Below are 17,366 nucleotides of genomic sequence, written 5' to 3'. Positions count from 1 at the left end.
AATAATTTTTTAAAAAATCAAATATATAAAATATCTAATGAATGTGCAATGCAGATGACTTCAGCAGACTCCAATTCTACTAGGAAACCTGTAGAGCTAAGATAGTAATTATTCATTTGTCTCTCTAATATCTCAACACAGCTCAGAAATCAAAAGATGAGGAGCAATATTAAATTTGGTATTCAAATTAAGGTTTACATTAATGCTATCAAATGACTTTTATTAATTTAATACTTATAAGCTTGGTTTTTCACAGATCAATTTTCCTTTTACTATTATTATTATTTTAAAATTTTATAGACTTAGAGTACAAGTGAATTTTTGTTCGTTTCTTTGGTTGGTTGGTTGGTTGGTTTTTTTGAGACAGGATCTTGCCTGTTGCCAGGCTGGAGTGCAGTGCTGGAATGCACAGCTCACAGTAACTTCGAGCTCCCAGGTTCAAGCAATCTTCTCACCTTGGCCTCTTGAGTAGGTGAGACCACAAGGTGGGACCTCTTGAGTAGGTGGGATCACCACACACAGCTAATTGTTAAAAAAAAAAAAAAAATTTCTAGAGACTGGGTCTCCCTATGTTGCCCAGCAGGTCTTGAACCCCTGGGCTCAAGGGATCCTCACACCTTGGCCTCCCAAAGTGCTGGGACTACAGGTGTGAGCCACTGGCCCAGCACAAGTGCCAATTTGTTACACGGATATACTGCATAGTGATGAAGTCTGGACTTTTAATGATCCCATTATCCTAATAGTGTACATTATATTCATTAGGCAATTTTTCATCCTTCACCCTCTACTTCCACCTTCCTACCTTTCCAAGTCTCCAATATCTGTTATTCCTCTCTCTATGTCCATGTATACATATTATTTAGCTCCCACTTACTAGTGAGAACATGAAGTATTTGGCTTTCTGTTTCTGAGTTACTTCACTTAAGATAATAGCCTCCAGTTCCATCCATTGCTATTGCATAAAACATGATTGCATGTATTTTTATGGATGAGTAGTATTCCATGGTATATATGTACCATTTTCTTTATTCAACCATCCACTGATGGACACTTAGGTTGGTTCCACATATTTGTTATTGTGAATAGTGCTGCAATAAACATGAGTGCAAGTAGATTTTGATATAATGATTTCTTTTCTTGTGGGTAGATACCCAGTAGTGGGATGTTGGATTGAATGGTAGTTCTATTTTTAGTTCTTTGAGACATCTCCATACTATTTTTCACAGAGGCTGTACTAATTTACATCCCCACCAACAATGTATAAGCGTCCTCTTTTCTCTGCATCCTCACCAACATGTTTTGTTTTGTTTTTTTCGTTTTTAATAGCAGCCATTTTTCACTCCTGTAATCTCAGCACTTTGGGAGGCTGAGGCAGGAGGATTTAGACAGAGTCTCAACATAGACAGGATCTTACTATGTTGCATAGGCTGTTCTCGAACTCTTGGGCTCCAGCCAGACTCTTGGGCTTGAGCCCAGGATATCGAGACCAGCCTGGGTAACATAGTGAAACCCTGCCTCTACAAAAAATAATAAGTTAGCTCAGCATGGTGGAATGTGCCCGTAGTCCCAGCTACTTGCAAGGCTGAGGTGGGTGCATCAGTTGAGTGTGGGAGGTTGAGGCTGCAGTGAGCTGTGATCACATCACTGCACTCCACCCTGGGTGACAGAGCAAAATTGATACGGTTAGGCCTTCTGTCACCACCCAAATCTCATCCTGAATTATAATCCCCATAATCCCCATGTCTCGAGGGTGAGACCAGGTGGAAGTAAGTGAATCAAGGGGTTGGTTCCCCCATGCTGTTCTCATGATAGACAGTGAGTTCTCATGAGATCTCATGGTTTTATATGGGGCTCTTCCCTCTTCCCTTGGCACTTCTCCTTCCTGCCACCTTGTGAAGAAGGTTCCTGCTTCCCCTTTGCCTTCTGTCATGATTGTAAGTTTCCTGAGTCCTCCCCAGCCATGCTGAACTGTGAGTCAATTAAACCTGTTTCCTTTATAAATTACCCAGTCTCAGGCAGTTTTTTATAGCAGTATGAAAACAGATTAATACAAAGTCCTTGTCCCTGAGAACAAAAACAAATAAACAAAACAAAACAACAACAAAAACAAAATAAAACCAATCCCAGACATTCTGACTGGTGTTAGATGATATCTCATTGTGGTTTTAATTTACACTTCTCTGATGATTAGTGATTAGAGCATTTTTTCATATGCTCCTTGGCCATTTGTATGTCTTCTTTTGAAAAATAGCCCACTTTTTAATGGGGTTTTTTCTTTTTCTTTTTTAAATTTTTATTTATTTATTTTTTTGAGACGGAGTTTCAGTCTTTGTCGCCAGGCTGGAGTGCAGTGGTGCAATCTCGGCTGGCTGCAACTTCCGCCTCCTGGGTTCAAGTGATTCTCCTGCCTCAGCCTCCCAAATAGCTGGGACTACAGGCGCGTGCCACCATATCCAGCTAATTTTTGTATTTTTAGTAGAGACGGGATTTCATCATGTTGGCCAGGATAGTCTCGATCTCTTGACCTCGTGATCCACCCACCTCGGCCTCCCAACGTGCTGGGATTACAGGCTTGAGCCACCATGCCCCACTGGAGTAGATTTTTTCTTGTCGAATTGAGTTTCTTATAGTTTCTGGACATTAGTCCTTTGCTGGATGCAAAGTTTGAAAATATTTTCTCCTATTCTGCAAGTTTTCAGTTCACTATGCTGACTCTTTTGCTGTACAGAAGCTTTTGAGTTTAAGTCCCATTTTTCTATTTTGTTGTTGTTGCATTAGCGTTTGAGGTCTTAGTCATGAATTCTTTGCCTAGGCCAATGTTCAGAAGAGTTTTTCCTAGGTTTTCTTCTAGAATTTTTATTGTTTCAGGTCTTACATTTAAGTCTTTAATCTATCTTGAATTAATTTTTGTATACAGTGAAATAAAGGGAGGATCGCTTGAGTCCAGGAGGTGGAGGTTGCCGCAAGCCAAGACTGCTCCACTGTACCCCAGTCTGGGCGACAGAGTGAGACCCTGTCTTAAAAAGAGAGAGAGAGAGAGACAGAGAGAGAGAGAGATACTACTAATCCAGACAGGAGATTAAGATGGTTTCAAAATGGTGAAAAGTTCTGGATTTGGGATATTTATTGAAGGTGAGTCTAAAAGAATTAGTAATTGATTGGATGTGGTTATGAAAAAAGAAAAATTAACAATTACTCTAAATTACAAATTCCTTCTTTTCCTTAGACTTTACTTCAGTCAAAGATGCTTCCACCTGTCTTTCATTCTTCCTGCCTGCCTGCTTTCCTCCTCCTTTTACTCCTCTCTTTTTCACTCAGAATCAGACTTGCATTGCATTCCAGCTCCATTTTTCTCTCCTTATTTTACAACAGCATTCTTAAGAAATGAAATTGTCACTTGTTCCACATTACTGCAAAACAAACAAACAAACAAAAAAAAAAACACAGAAATTCAGTCACTTGTTCAATGAGAGGATCTTTAGAAATAATAATAACAACAATAATAGCTGCATTCATCAGGAGGGTCTAGGTTATGTTGCTATCATGGAAAAAAATTGGCTGGACACAGTGGCTCATGTGTGTAATCCCAACACTTTGGGAGGCCTAGGCAGGTGGATCATTTGAGGTCAGGAGTTCGAGACCAGCCTGGCTAACATGGTGAAACCACAAAAAAAAAAAGCCAGGTGTGGTGGTGCATGCCTATAATCCCAGCTGCTTGGGAGGCTGAAGCAAGAGAATCGCTTGAACCCATGGCAGAGGTTTCAGTGAGCCAAGATTGTGCCACTGCACTCCAGCCTGGGCAACAGAACAAGACTCTGTCTCAGGAAAAAAAAAAAAAATGCAGACAAAAATCCATTTCTTCTTTTATGCAAAGTTTGCTGCTGGTGCAGGAATTATTCTAGGGCACATGTTTTCTGTGGATTTTCTAGAGATCCAGATTACTTTGCTGTATGTTAGCTCTTTCATCTCAACTTGAGGCCTCCTTCATGACCAGTAGGCAAAGATACATGAAGAATTGTGAATGGACTTTTACTGCATCTGCCTAAAAATGATATGCATCACTTCTGCTCACATTTTTTCATCAAATCTAGTGACACAGTAGTCTTCCATGTCTCAGGAAGGGGAAGATGATGTAACATAAATAAAAACCCGAACTGTCTACCTTATTGTAGCATTGTTACTTAATGTGTAACTATATAGCATTTTCTATGTGACAGGCTATGAGATTAAGACATATCTATATCTATTTATCTAATCTTTCTATTCACTTTATTCTCACAAAGCTCCTAAGTGATAGGTAATACTAGAATCCCTTCTTTTCAAATGAAAAAAAAACAAAAAACAAAACACAAAAATCCCCTGCTACTTTGGTTTTTTAACACACTTATTTCAATAGATGACATAAAATCTTTTTATTTTCAATACAGTCCTTGTGGCAGTGGCAACCATGAGAGTGCGCCTCTTAGATCTTCTACAGCAGGAAGTCTAATGTGTCAAGAGCTCTTACCTCTGTGGTCTGAAATCAACTGCTAGGTTTGCACTGAAGCCAAACTTTCCAGGAGCTGCTCCATCCAGCAGGAAGGCAGGCCTGTTCCTGGGAGATGCCAGGACTCTTCTGATGGTCTGCTTTGTGTTTTTTGTTTGTTTGTTTGTTTTTGAGATGGAGCATCACTCTGTCACCCAGCCTGGAATGCGGTGGCATGATCTCGGTTCACTGCAACCTCCACCTCCCAGGTTCAAGCCTCAGCCTCCCGAGTGGCTGGGACTATAGGCGTGCACCACCACACCCAGCTAATTTTTGTATTTTTAGTAGAGATAGGGTTTCACCATGTTGGCTAGGCTGGTCTTGAACTCCTGACCTCAGGTGATCTGCCTGCCTCAGCCTCCCAAAGTGCTGGAATTACAGGTATGAGCCACCACACCCAGCCGGTCTACTTTGGTTTGAGGACCCTCCAGTGGTCTTGTAGACTTTTCCTCTGATTACACAACAGTAAAAGTTGCTTCTACCTGTCCTTCCTTTTCCCTTCCTTCCTGCCTGCCTACCTTCCTCCTTTCTTTTTTTCTTTTCTTCACTCAAAATCAGACACGCATAATAGTCCTATGGCTCTCCTAGCCTCTCCCAAATCCCCATGTTTCTTTCATCATTATTTACCTTAATAAATATTATTCATATTTAATCCTATCTTGGCTTCTGCTGTTTGGAGGATCTAGACTAACACAGGGCTAGTGTATTCTATATGTGATTCTGTGTGTATAGGATAATAATTTGTAATACTTTTGACTTTTAACTAATTTTAACTTGTATTAAAATAATGTATACATATAATGTAAAAGTTCAATGGAACAGAAAAAAGCTTATAACAAATTGTAGCAAACTATAACCTTTCCCCTACCTTTCTCATCCTATTATTTAAATGCTACCACTTTCAATATTCATACATTTTGCTGAGGTGAAGGAGTTTCTAATGATACACTAATATTGTTAATTCTTGTTTTATTATATATATAATAGTAGATAAGGATATATACAACCCCATTTGTCTTTCCCTAAAATTTCTCTAAATATTTTAAATTATCACTCTTAAGAACAGTATGAATATTCAAATATAATCTATTATTGATTCACTAATATAGTTTTTCATTTTGAAATGTTTTCTTGTTTCCATTTTTTCTTCTGAGATACAAATTATCAATCTCTCCAATTTACTTATTTTCCCACATACCTACCAAAAATTCTTTCCAAATTCTCAGAAAGGTCTTCAAAATATCCTCAATACTATTTTGTATATAGTTAAAATGCATCAGATTATCCATCAATCCCAGATACATAGCTGCCATCCAGGAATTCCTTTACCCTGCCTTTATTTTGGGACATCCTGGATCTCAGTGCTCATGATTTGCTTCTAATTTCCAAGATCCAGGATGATCAAAAATATGCTTGGATGCAGTAAATAATATCATTAAATAATATCTTTTTTTTTTTTAATTTAGAGACAAGGTCTCACTCTGTACCCAGGGTGGACTGCACTGGTGTGATCATAGTTCAACGCCTTGAACTTCTGGGGTCAAGGGCTCCCTCCCTCCTAAGCCTCCCAAAGCACTGGGGTTACAGGTGTGAGTCACCACATCTGGCTTGTAATGTAGTATCTTTTTTTTTTTTTTTTTTTGGAGATGAAGTCTCATTTTGCTGCCCAGACTGAAGTGCAGTGGCCTGGTCTCAGCTCATTGCAACCACCTGCCACCTAGGTTCATGCAATTCTCCTGCCTCAGCCTCCTGAGGATCTGGGATTACAGGGGCGCACCACCACACCTGGCAAATTTTTTTGTATTTTTAGTAGAGACGGGGTTTCATCATGTTGGCCAGGCTGGTCTTTAACTCCTGACCTCAGGTGATTCACTCGCCTTGACCTCCCAAAGTGCTGGGATTACAGGCCTGAGCCACCATGCCCGGCCATGGCTTGTAATATCTTAAGAAAGAATGGAAGGGAAGTATATTTTTTGAGACTCGCATATTGAAAATACCTTTGGTTTTTTCTTATAACTAATGAATAGTTTGGCTGAATATAAAACTCTAGGTTGCAAATTTTTCCTTAGAATTTTGAGAGCATTGCTGCACTGTCTTCTACATGTACTTACTACTCTTGCAGTCTGATGAGATAATCCTCCACATACTACTTTTTTTCTCTCTCTTCAGGTTAAAGAATCTTCATTTTATTCATAGCATTCTATGCCTTGTTGTTGGTCTTCATTTGCTACTATGGGCACTGAGTGAGCTCTTTAAACACATAGACTCTCGTTCTTTCAATTTGAAAAATTTTCTTTATGTTGTGTCTTTGATAACTCCCTCATTTCCATTTTCTTTATTCTTTATTTTTTTTGGAACTCTATTAATCAGATACTGAAATTCCTGAATTTTCTTTTTTTCTTTTTATCTTTTCGTAGAGATAGGGCCCTAACTTTATTGCCCAAGGTGGTCTCAAACTCCTGGCTTCAAGTCATCCTCTGGCCTCAAAGTGTTGGGATTATATGCATGTGTCACTGTACCTGGCCCAAATTTACTGGATTTTCTTATATTTTTTTCTTATATTCCATTGCTTTTTGTTGTTGTTGTTCTATTTTCTTAACGTTTTCATTTGTCATTTTTTTTCTAAGAGGACTTTTTTGGGGGGAGGGTTCCCAAATTATTCCTTTTAAAATATAGCATTTTATTTCTTTGCTATAAAGTAACATTGTTTTTTGTTGTAAGGATGCAATATCTTCTCTTGTTTCTCTGAGAATATTACTGACTTTTTAAAAAGATTTTCTTTTCTTCTTCTTGCCCTATCTCAATATTTTCTGGGTTCTTTTTCCATATTAGGTTGATTGAACCTGTGCCTCTCGTGTCAAGGGGTCATTTTCAAACATCTGGAGATCTTTGGCTAATACCTCTATTTCAGGTTAAGGCAGTATAAAGCTTATTGGCTAGTTTAATTCTCGATTACTTGGGTAAAAAGCTGAATTTTTGGTTGGAGGATCCCAAGACTATTCAATTTTTCCATGAAGAAATCCCCTGATCTCCTGTCCAATAGGGCATAGATCTGATTGTTGGCATTTTGGGAAAAGAACAAATGAACTCAGGGTGTCACCTTCAGTGTCTGAAGTTAACCCTCCCCCACCACCATCTGCTGAGCTGGTGTCTCCTATCCTAGAGCTTCTCCAGTTCAATATATCCAGAGACTAAACATCTAGTTCGTGGTGGGAGATAAGAAGGCATTTGTAGGGTAGTCTAGGTACGCCGAGTATAGATTTTTCGGAGTTTCCCTCTGTTTCCAGCAGTCCTGTCTTGCTCCTTATTTTAACTGTTTACCAGAGTCCTGAAACAATTCTATTTGCTTCTCTTTGGTATTCCCTTCTGCAGGCATTTAGATTGCAGCTTACTTTGCTCTACTAATGTAATTATTGCTCCTTCTCTGCTTTCCATCTTCCAAATATTTGTTTAAATTCTTTGCCTGAAGCCAGGCATGCTGGCGTGCACCCGTAGTACCAGCCTACTCAGGAGGGTGAGGTGAAAGGACCACTTGAACCCAGGAATTCAAGGCTGCAGTGAGCTAGGATGGCACCACTGCACTTTAGCCTGGGTGACAGAGCAAGACCCTGTCTCTAAAAATGAACAAACAAATAAATTCCTTGTCTGCTACTGTCCCCTCTACCATTGTCTCCAAATCTGCCATTTTAGTCAGAATTTCCTGAGGATGTAAATGAATGTAATCCTCAGCCTCAGTTATAATCAGTTATAGTACCCACCACTACTGTGATTACTGCATGATTGTTAAACCTGATTTACCATTTTCTATTCAGTGATATCATTTATAAGGAAAAAGCCTAGTAGGGTGAGCAGATACGGAAACAATTTTAAGTTCACTCCTGTTACAGCACATTCTTATTGTAGTTGGGACCATAAGTAGACATTTTGGTAATGTTTTCTTTTTGTAAAAAGAAAAAAATATATATTGATGCAGAGTCTCACTATGTTGCCCAGAATGGCCTTGAACTCCTGGACTTAAGCAATCCTCCTGCCTCAGCCTCCCAAATAGCTGGGGCTACAGACATGCAACACTATGCCCCATTCTTTTCCACTACTAATAATCTGAAATAGTGCCTATCATTCATTCATTTACTAAACAAATATTTACTATTGCCCTGGTACTGGACTAATTTCTGGAAAAGACAAAGATGAGTGAGACTATCTCTTCAATACCTCAGTGACTTGAAAAGACAGGCTTCTCTAGAAATAATCATCACAAAGTGAGATAAATTCCAGAATAATGATTTGGGCATGCGCTTAAAGAACAAACGATGGAGAACTATATGCCTATGAGAGTTGTACAAGGATTTTCTGAAGTGACTTTTACTTTTTTTCAAATTATTTATTTTTAAAAATTGACATATAAAATTATATGTATTTAATATGTACAATATAATGTTTTGAATATATACACATTGTGGAATGATTCAATCTAGCTAATTAACAAATCTATTATTTCACAGTTATCATTTTTATGGTGAGAACACTTAGCATTTTTAAACTCTTTTAGCATTTTTCAAGAACATAATATATCTTCATTAACTAGTCGCCATTCTGCGCATGAACTTATTCCTTCTAACTATAATTATGTATTATTTGACCAATATCTTCCCAATATCTCCTCTCTCACTCCCCACAACCCCAGCCTTTGGTAATCATCATTCTACTTTCTATTTCCATAGAATAAAATTTTTAGATTCCATATATAAGTGAGATCATGTGGTATTTGTCTTTCTGCGCCTGGCTTATTTCGCTTAACCTAATGTCCTTCAGGTTTACCGATGTTGTTGGAAATGACAAGACTTCTTTTTTTGGCTGAATAGTATTTTATTTTATATAAGTACAATATTTTCTTTATCTTGGATGATTTTTGTATCTGGCTATTGTGAATAGTGTTGCAATAAATATGAGAGGCCAGATATCTTTTTGACATACTGATTTCATTACCTTTGGATATATACCCAGTAGTTGGATTGCTGGATCATATGCTAGTTCTACTTTTAATTTTTTTAGGGATCCCTAAATTGTTTTCTATAATAGCCATACAAATTTACATTCCCTGCAACAGTGTGCAAGGGTTCCTTTTTCTCCACATCCTCACCAACACTTGTTTATCTTTTGTCTTTTTAATGGTAGCCTTTCTAATAGGAGTGTAGGGTGTTATTGTGATTTTTATTTGCATTTCGATTCCTTAATGATTAATAATGTTGAGATTTTGCATACTTGTCCACTGTGTGTTTTCTTTTAAAAAAAAAAAAAGTCTATTCACATCTTTGGCCCATTTTTCAGTTGGGTAGTCTTCTTGCTGTTAGTTGTTTACATTCATCATATATTTTGAGTATTAACCTCTTAGGTGTATAGTTTGCAAATATTTTCTCCCATTCTATACATTGTTTCTTCACTGTTGATTATTTCCTTTACTATGAAGATTTTTAGTTTGATGTAATCCCATTTGTCTATGTTTGCATTTGTTGCCCTGAGGTGAATTTTGAAATGTATCTTAAACAATGAGTAGAACACTCTAAGGTAAAGAAGACTAGTGAAGAGAAAAACAGCAAACTATCAGAAATCTTCAGAGGGTTACTTATCAGGTAATCTCTCTCTAAAGCTTTTAAAGGAATAGATATAAAGAAAAGGCAAATATTCATCGTATATCTTTGGTTCCTATCTTTTAGAGCATCTTTACTGGATTCTTTCACAAATAAGGCACAGATGTCATGATGTCAAGTGTCTTTGAATTACTATTTATCTGACTTTCACTTCGTCTTTAGTTCATGCAAGACCATGACAGACTAATAGACTGAACACTGCAGTCATGTAAGGGCTCAAGTCTGAAGTCAAATGAAAATGAGTCATGTAACAGTTAAAACCTTTAAGGCATACATATGGCCAGTTTTGGTTGCTTAAGCCTGTAATCCCAGCATTTTGGGAGGCTGAGGTGAGAGGACTGCTTGAGCCCAGGAGTTCAGACCACCCTGGGCAACATAGGGAGACCCTATCTTTACAATTAATTAATTAATTAGGCATACATACAGTACCATAGTAAAAGGAAAGCAAAATAATCATGAACACAAGATTCAGAATAGTGATTACCTTGGATGCAGTGGGGGATAAAGGTGTTTTAGTCTGTTTTGTGCTGCTATAACAGACTACTTGAGACTGGGTAATTTATAAAGAATAGCAATTTCTTTCTCATAGTTCTGGAGGCTGGAAAGTACAAGATTAAGACACTGACAGGTCAGGGCCCAGTCTCTCTGCTTCCAACATAGCACCCTGAATGCTGCATCCTTCGGAGGGCAGGAACACCATGTCCTCCTCATATAGCAGAAGAGAGAGAAAACCTACCCTCACAAGCCCTTTTTTTTTTTTTTTTGAGATGGAGTCTTGCTTTGTCTCCCAGGCTGCAGTTCAGTGACCCAATCTTAGCTCACTGCAACTGCCACCTCCTGGGTTCAAGTGATTTCATGCCTCAGCCACCTAAGGACTGCAAGCATGTGCCACCATGCCCAGCTAGTTTTTTGTATTTTTAGTAGAGACAGGATTTCACCATGTTGGCCAGGCTGGCCTTGAACTCCTGACCTCAAGTGATTTCCCCACCTCGGCCTCCCAAACTGCTGGGATTACAGGCGTGAGCCACTGAGCCCAGTCTCACAAGCCATTTTTATAGCAACATTAATGCATTCATGATGGTCCATCCCTCATGACCTAAACACCTCCCATTAGGCCCCACATTCTAACACTGTTGTATTGAAGATTAGGTTTCTAACACAAGAATTTGGGGAAACACATTCAAATCAAAGCAGGAGGGAACAAGATAAGGAAGAACCACAGAGGTGGATGTAAATTATTGTCTGTGCTCTAGTTTTCCTGTGGTAGACTCATAAATGGTCTTTTTCTTTTTTTGCAATATATAAAATTATTAAAATAAAAGGTTTGAGCCAGGCACTATAGCTTAGGCCTATTAATCCCAGCTATCCAGAAGGCTGAGGCAGGAGGATTTATTGAGCCCAGGAGTTTGAGACCAGCTTGAGCAATATAGCAAGACCCCGTCTCTAAAAAAATAAGGCCAGGTGCAGTGGCTCACACCTGTAATCCCAGCACTTTGGGAGGTTGAGGTGGGAGGATTGCTTGAACTCAGGAGTTTGAGATCAGCCTGGGCAACATAGTGAGACCACCTCTCTACAAAAAAAAAATAAAATAAAAAAAAATTAAAAAAAACATTAGCTAAGTGTGGTAGCACATGTCAGTAGTCCCAGCTACTCAGGAGGCTGAGGCAGGAGGATCCCTTGAGCCCAGGAGGTTGTGGCTTCAGTGAGCCACGATGATGCCATTGCACTCTAACCTGGACAATGGAATAAGACCCTGTCTCAACAAAATAATTTTTAAAACATTTGGGGAATAGTCAGTGAATAATAAAAACAATAATCAAAAAATATTTTAAAATAAAAATAAAAAATAATAAATTGGCCAGATGTGGTGGTGCATACCTGTAGTCCCAGCTGCTCAGAAGGCTGAGGCAGAAGGATTGCTTGAACCAAAGAGATCAAGACCAGCCTGTGCAACATAGTGAGACTCTGACTACACTAATAAATTTTAAAAAATAATTATAAGGCTGGGCATGGTGGCTCACACTTGTAATCCTAGCACTTAGGGAGGTCAAGGCGGGAGAATGGTTTGAGCCCAGGAGTTCAACACCAGCCTGGGCAACAAAGTGAGACTCTCTCTATAAAAAATAAAAACCAAAACAAAATAAAATAAAACTTAGCTGGGCATGGTGGCACATGGCTGCAGTCCTAGCTACTCTGGAGGCTGAGGTGGGAGGATTGTTGGAACCCAGAATTTCAAGGTTGTAGTGAGCTATGATTATGCCACTGCACTCCAGCCTGGGTGACAGCAAGACTCGGTTTGTAAAAAAATAAAAAATAAAGAAGGTTGGAAGGAGAGAAGGAAGGAAGCCCTGTGTGTACAAACGATGAGAGTGTGATAGTAAATAAGAATTATGAATAATTACAGTCTGTGTATCAAATGTTCAATATGAAAAAACAAAAGAAACTGAGTAATTCAAATTAGGGAGTGGAGGTAAGGCACAAAAAAAGAACAATTAGGCCCTTAATAAAGTACAACTTTCAGAATGAGAAGCCAGGTGGAGTGGGTGAGGTGGGAAGCATTAGGTTTTAATCTGGGGGTATACATATCTAACAGGGTGAGCCTGGCTGTGCTTGATGACTCAAAAGACTTACCTGGCACGGGAGTGAGGTGGAATGGGGCCAGCCAATGGAAAGCTAGAATTTGTCCTGGCAGAATACACAAGGAAAGATTGGTTCTTCTGTTCTGTAGCTAGTAGCTCTTTCTACAACTATGTGCTTTAGCTGGCTTCTAGGATCCCAGGAGTCCAGAAAGCATAAATGGAACATGCTGTCTCTCTCTCCTAGCTCTATCAGGAAAACAATCAGGATGCAACATGAGATCTATAAAGAAAGAGCCTGAATATAAGCAATGGAAAATAGGTTGGAGATATTTGAAAGAAGATGATGAGGTACTAGTCCACTAGATAATTCCTGACTTGAAAGGGGCTCAGTGACCTGTTCTTAAGGTTTTTCAGGGCCCAGTGTGGTGGGCGAAGTGATGAGGTACTTTAAATTCAAGTCTCTCTTGCTACACATTGCCTGTTATTATGGCCCTATAGCTTTTTCTTGGCCAACAACAGATTAGCCTGAAAGTACATTTTTGAGGCATGGAATCCCAAGAACTGTTTACCTGCTCTGGTGGTGGTGAAGTTGTAGGGCCAAAGAGAAAAGACAAAGTTCATGGTTTTTATAAGAACATTTTGTGTGGATAATGTTTTAGGGGAAAAATGGCTTCTTACCTGTTTATATGGCATCATAATCCAATAAAATTTATAGATACCCACTGATTAAAGTTTCATAAAATGTTCTGGAAACGCTTTCCTAGAAGTATTGATGATATGTGAAAATAGAGCAAATTCTCAGACAACGAACTTATGTTAAAATGTTTATGTATTTAAACAAATAGTGTAATATAACCAAATACTAAACATATAGTATATTTTTTTCCTCAAACCCCCAAATTCCCAGGAAACGTCAATCCATAGAATACCACTCTCTAAACCAATGGTATTTAATTTTTTTGAGGGATCCTAGGACACCTTATATTATGTTCAACTTTTGGATTCTTTCATTCAACATTTAGGATTTTACTCCATATGTTAAATCTTGGAAGCAGTAATAAATTACCTCTAACACAGTAGACTCATCATTTCATGGCTCTATTTTTCCTGGTCCCAATTCTCTACTTGCATTAGGCTATGGTCTCTTCACCACTTTCTAGGAAACTCTTATCATGGCAGCAGATGTACCTCTGCACCTAGGCAGTACAAGAAAGGATGTTGTAGGGAATAAAACTTCATCCCTTCCTCTGGCAGTTATCATTCTGTTTCACTTTTTTCGTCTGTCAAATTTTCCCCCTTGTTCATGGGGTCACTTCCTTTTTTCCCCTAAGTCTTCTAGTGATCTCTGTGCACTCAGTTTGAAGCCCAAATCCAGTGCATCCCTGAATTATGGCCTCACTAAATTTACAAATTGTACTTGTGCTTCCATGAAGTGGCTTGAGGGGAAAATGAATTCCTATAGCAAGTTTCTATCAACATACTCCTTTAAAGTGTGCACCCCCAATCCTAAGAATTACAGCTCTTTTGCAGGAACTACGAGAATTATGACACATATCATTGTATACACAGAGGCAGCTCATAGACTCTGAAATTATTGCTCTGAAACTGTCCTCGACCAGCAACACCAGCACTTTAGGGTTAAGAGAAGATTGGGAATAAATGAACTACAGAGCTGCTTGAGAAGCTGTAAGATCTTTTCTAATATGTTCTCATTTTTGTGTACTCTGGAGTGGCACTTAGGCATGACGTAGTCTGGGTTTCCTGTCCTAGACCCTAACAGATGTGGTTTTTAATGCTTGGGAATCCACCATGACCTGGATCTACAAGTGCTCTGGGGAGCCCAGTTACTCTCAGACATGTACATGAAATAAGGGAACAGGAATTATGCCTGCCAGTTTCCATCTTTATTTGTGAGTCAGAGCAGCATAGTAAGAGTTATGTGGGTGTGTCTTTAAATAAGTACCCTAAACTCCAAGGTACCCTATGTGGGTGTGTCTTTAGTTAAGTATCTGAACCTTAGAGGGTTAGAGACATACCTGAGAGAGTTAAGGTACTTAAATAAAGACACACCCATATAGGGTACCTAACTAAAGACACACCCACATAAACAAGCCACAACTTTCAGCAAAATCCATGCTTAGGCGTAAACATTCATGAACTCTGTTCTTCTAACGTTTGGATATATTGTGTCTTGGGAAGTTGATGCTATGTGCAAAAAGATTAATTATTAAGGTATCTAAGAGATAGCCCTCCCCGGGGACATCCTCAAACTGAACAGCTAGGCAATTCTGTAGCCTCCATAAAGTTCATGAATGTTACTCACTGCCCACAAGCAGCTAACTTTTGTACCTATTAGAACTGAAAGAAATTCAGGGCACCCAATATGGCATGGCACTATATGCAATGAAGATTCCTGTACCAGGGCAGAAACTGATATAGTTGGGATGTTTGTTGCCTCCAAATCTCATGTTCAAATGTAATTCCCAATGTTGCAGGTGGGGCCTGGTGGGAGGTGTTTGGATCATTGGGGTGAATCCCTCTTGAATGGCTTAGCACCATCCTCTTGGTGCTAGTCAGTTCTTGCTCTGAGTTCACGTGAGATCTGGTTGTTTAAAAGTGTATGACACCTTCTCCCTCTCTCTCCATGTCACATGCTGGTTCTCCTTCGCCTTCTGCCATGCTTGTAAGCTTCCTTGAGGCCCCAGAGCATCTGCTTCTGTACATACCCTATGTGGGTGTGTTCAGTTCCCGTACAGCCTGCAGAATCGTGAGTCAATGAAACTTGTTTATAAATTACCCAGTCTCAGGTATTTCTTTCTCTCTCGCTCTGTCTCTCTCCCCTTCTCCTCTCTCTCTCTCACTCTGTTCTTTTTTTTTGAGACAGGGTCTTACTCTATCACCCAGCTGCTGGAGTGCAGTGGTGCAATCATGGGTCACTGTAATCTCCGTCTCCTGGGCTCAAGTTATCCTCCCACCTTAGCCTCCCGAGTAGCTGGGACTACAGGTGTGCACCACCAGGCTAATTTTTGTATTTTTTGTAGAGACAGGGTTTCACTGTGTTGCCCAGGCTAGTTTCAAACTCCTGGGCTCTAGTGATCTGCCCCCCTCGGCCTCCCAAAATGCTGGGATTATAGGTGTGAGCCACTGTGTCTGTCTAGGTATTTCTTTATAGCAATGCAACAACAAACTAACACGGAGGCAAGGACTGAATGTAGGTTACTCCCAAATGGCAGTGGAAACTCATAAAGCAAATTTCATGAAATTATAACAAAAGTTCCAGGTGCAAATACTGTTCCAGATTAAGTTACATTCCAAACATTTGTATAAGCATAACAGTAAGGTTCAACTGTCTCCTGTCAGATGAGTAATATCCAGGAGTTTAGTATTGTAATAGGAACATTAAAGTTTAGTACTTCAGTAGGAATATTTGTTCCCATTAAATAGTTATTGTGATATTCCATGATTTCATACCAGAAGTTTTTTTTTTTTTCCCTCTCCTGAGTGTATCTTCCCCATTATGAGTATCTTGTTACTTCAAAAGATCTTCCATTGATCAAACAGTCCAGAATCAATTTTGATTATTGGCAAGCCATGATTCTTCCAGAATCTTTTTTTAAAATACTGGCTTTTTATATATCCACAACTGTAAACATGTAATTTATTTTGTGTATTACAAATTTTTATTCTTTATTCTTTACGTATCTTAGTTATGTATCTTAGTTCAGTGCTTAGCTCAGTTAGTAGCTTTGCTATGTGATCTGCTTGATGAAATATTGATTAGGGGTAAGTGTTCCCAGACCATCTTAGGGCATTCCGTTAATATGTTCTGTTCTTTCCCCCTCCTTGCCAGGATTTCACATTTCATCTTAAAGGATTCATTGGTTCACGTCTACTATGTAAAAATGTCTTTATATCTTATATTCCCATTGTTACAATAGAAGTTTATATTATAGCAGATGATATGCAAATTATGTGTTAAGCAAATTGCATATTAGATGTTTTATTCAAATGTCAAGGTACAATTTTGTCAGTTAAAACAGCTTATAACAATACCAATAAATTTCAAGTTGTCAAATTGTATGTATTGTTAAGATTTATGTCCCATTACAGGGCCAGCAATCTTTTTAAAAGCCACAGAGCATGAAAATGTTTGTCTAATAACCGAAACATATGTAGCCTTCCAGCTATGTAGCAACAGTTGCCACTTGATGTTTTCCTGCATCCTATTTTCTTTTTTCCAAGATAGATATTTTGACAGAAGTGACAAAAGTCTCATCTTTTAAAAATTAAAATGTTTATTAAAACATGTTTAATGTTACTTAGAATCAACATGATGAATTTATTCTATAACAGTGTGTGTTGTTTTGAATATTTGAAATTTTCAGCTATCACCATTGAAAGCACACACAGTTAGATTGATAAAATATTGGTAGGTTTTTGGTTTCAGAGTAAACAAATACAATTTCTATGTGACTTTGAAATTGTGAGGTGCAGTGTGGGTCATGCCTATAATCCCAGCTACTCAGAAGGCTGAAGCAGTAGGACTGCAAGAGTGTAGGAATTTGAGATCAGCCTGAGTAACACAGAGACCCCATCTTAAAAAAAAAAAAAAAA

This window comes from Mandrillus leucophaeus, unplaced genomic scaffold (assembly GCF_000951045.1).
Source record: "Mandrillus leucophaeus isolate KB7577 unplaced genomic scaffold, Mleu.le_1.0 Scaffold796, whole genome shotgun sequence".
NCBI lineage: Eukaryota > Metazoa > Chordata > Mammalia > Primates > Cercopithecidae > Mandrillus > Mandrillus leucophaeus.
This window is presented reverse-complemented; position numbering follows the sequence as displayed.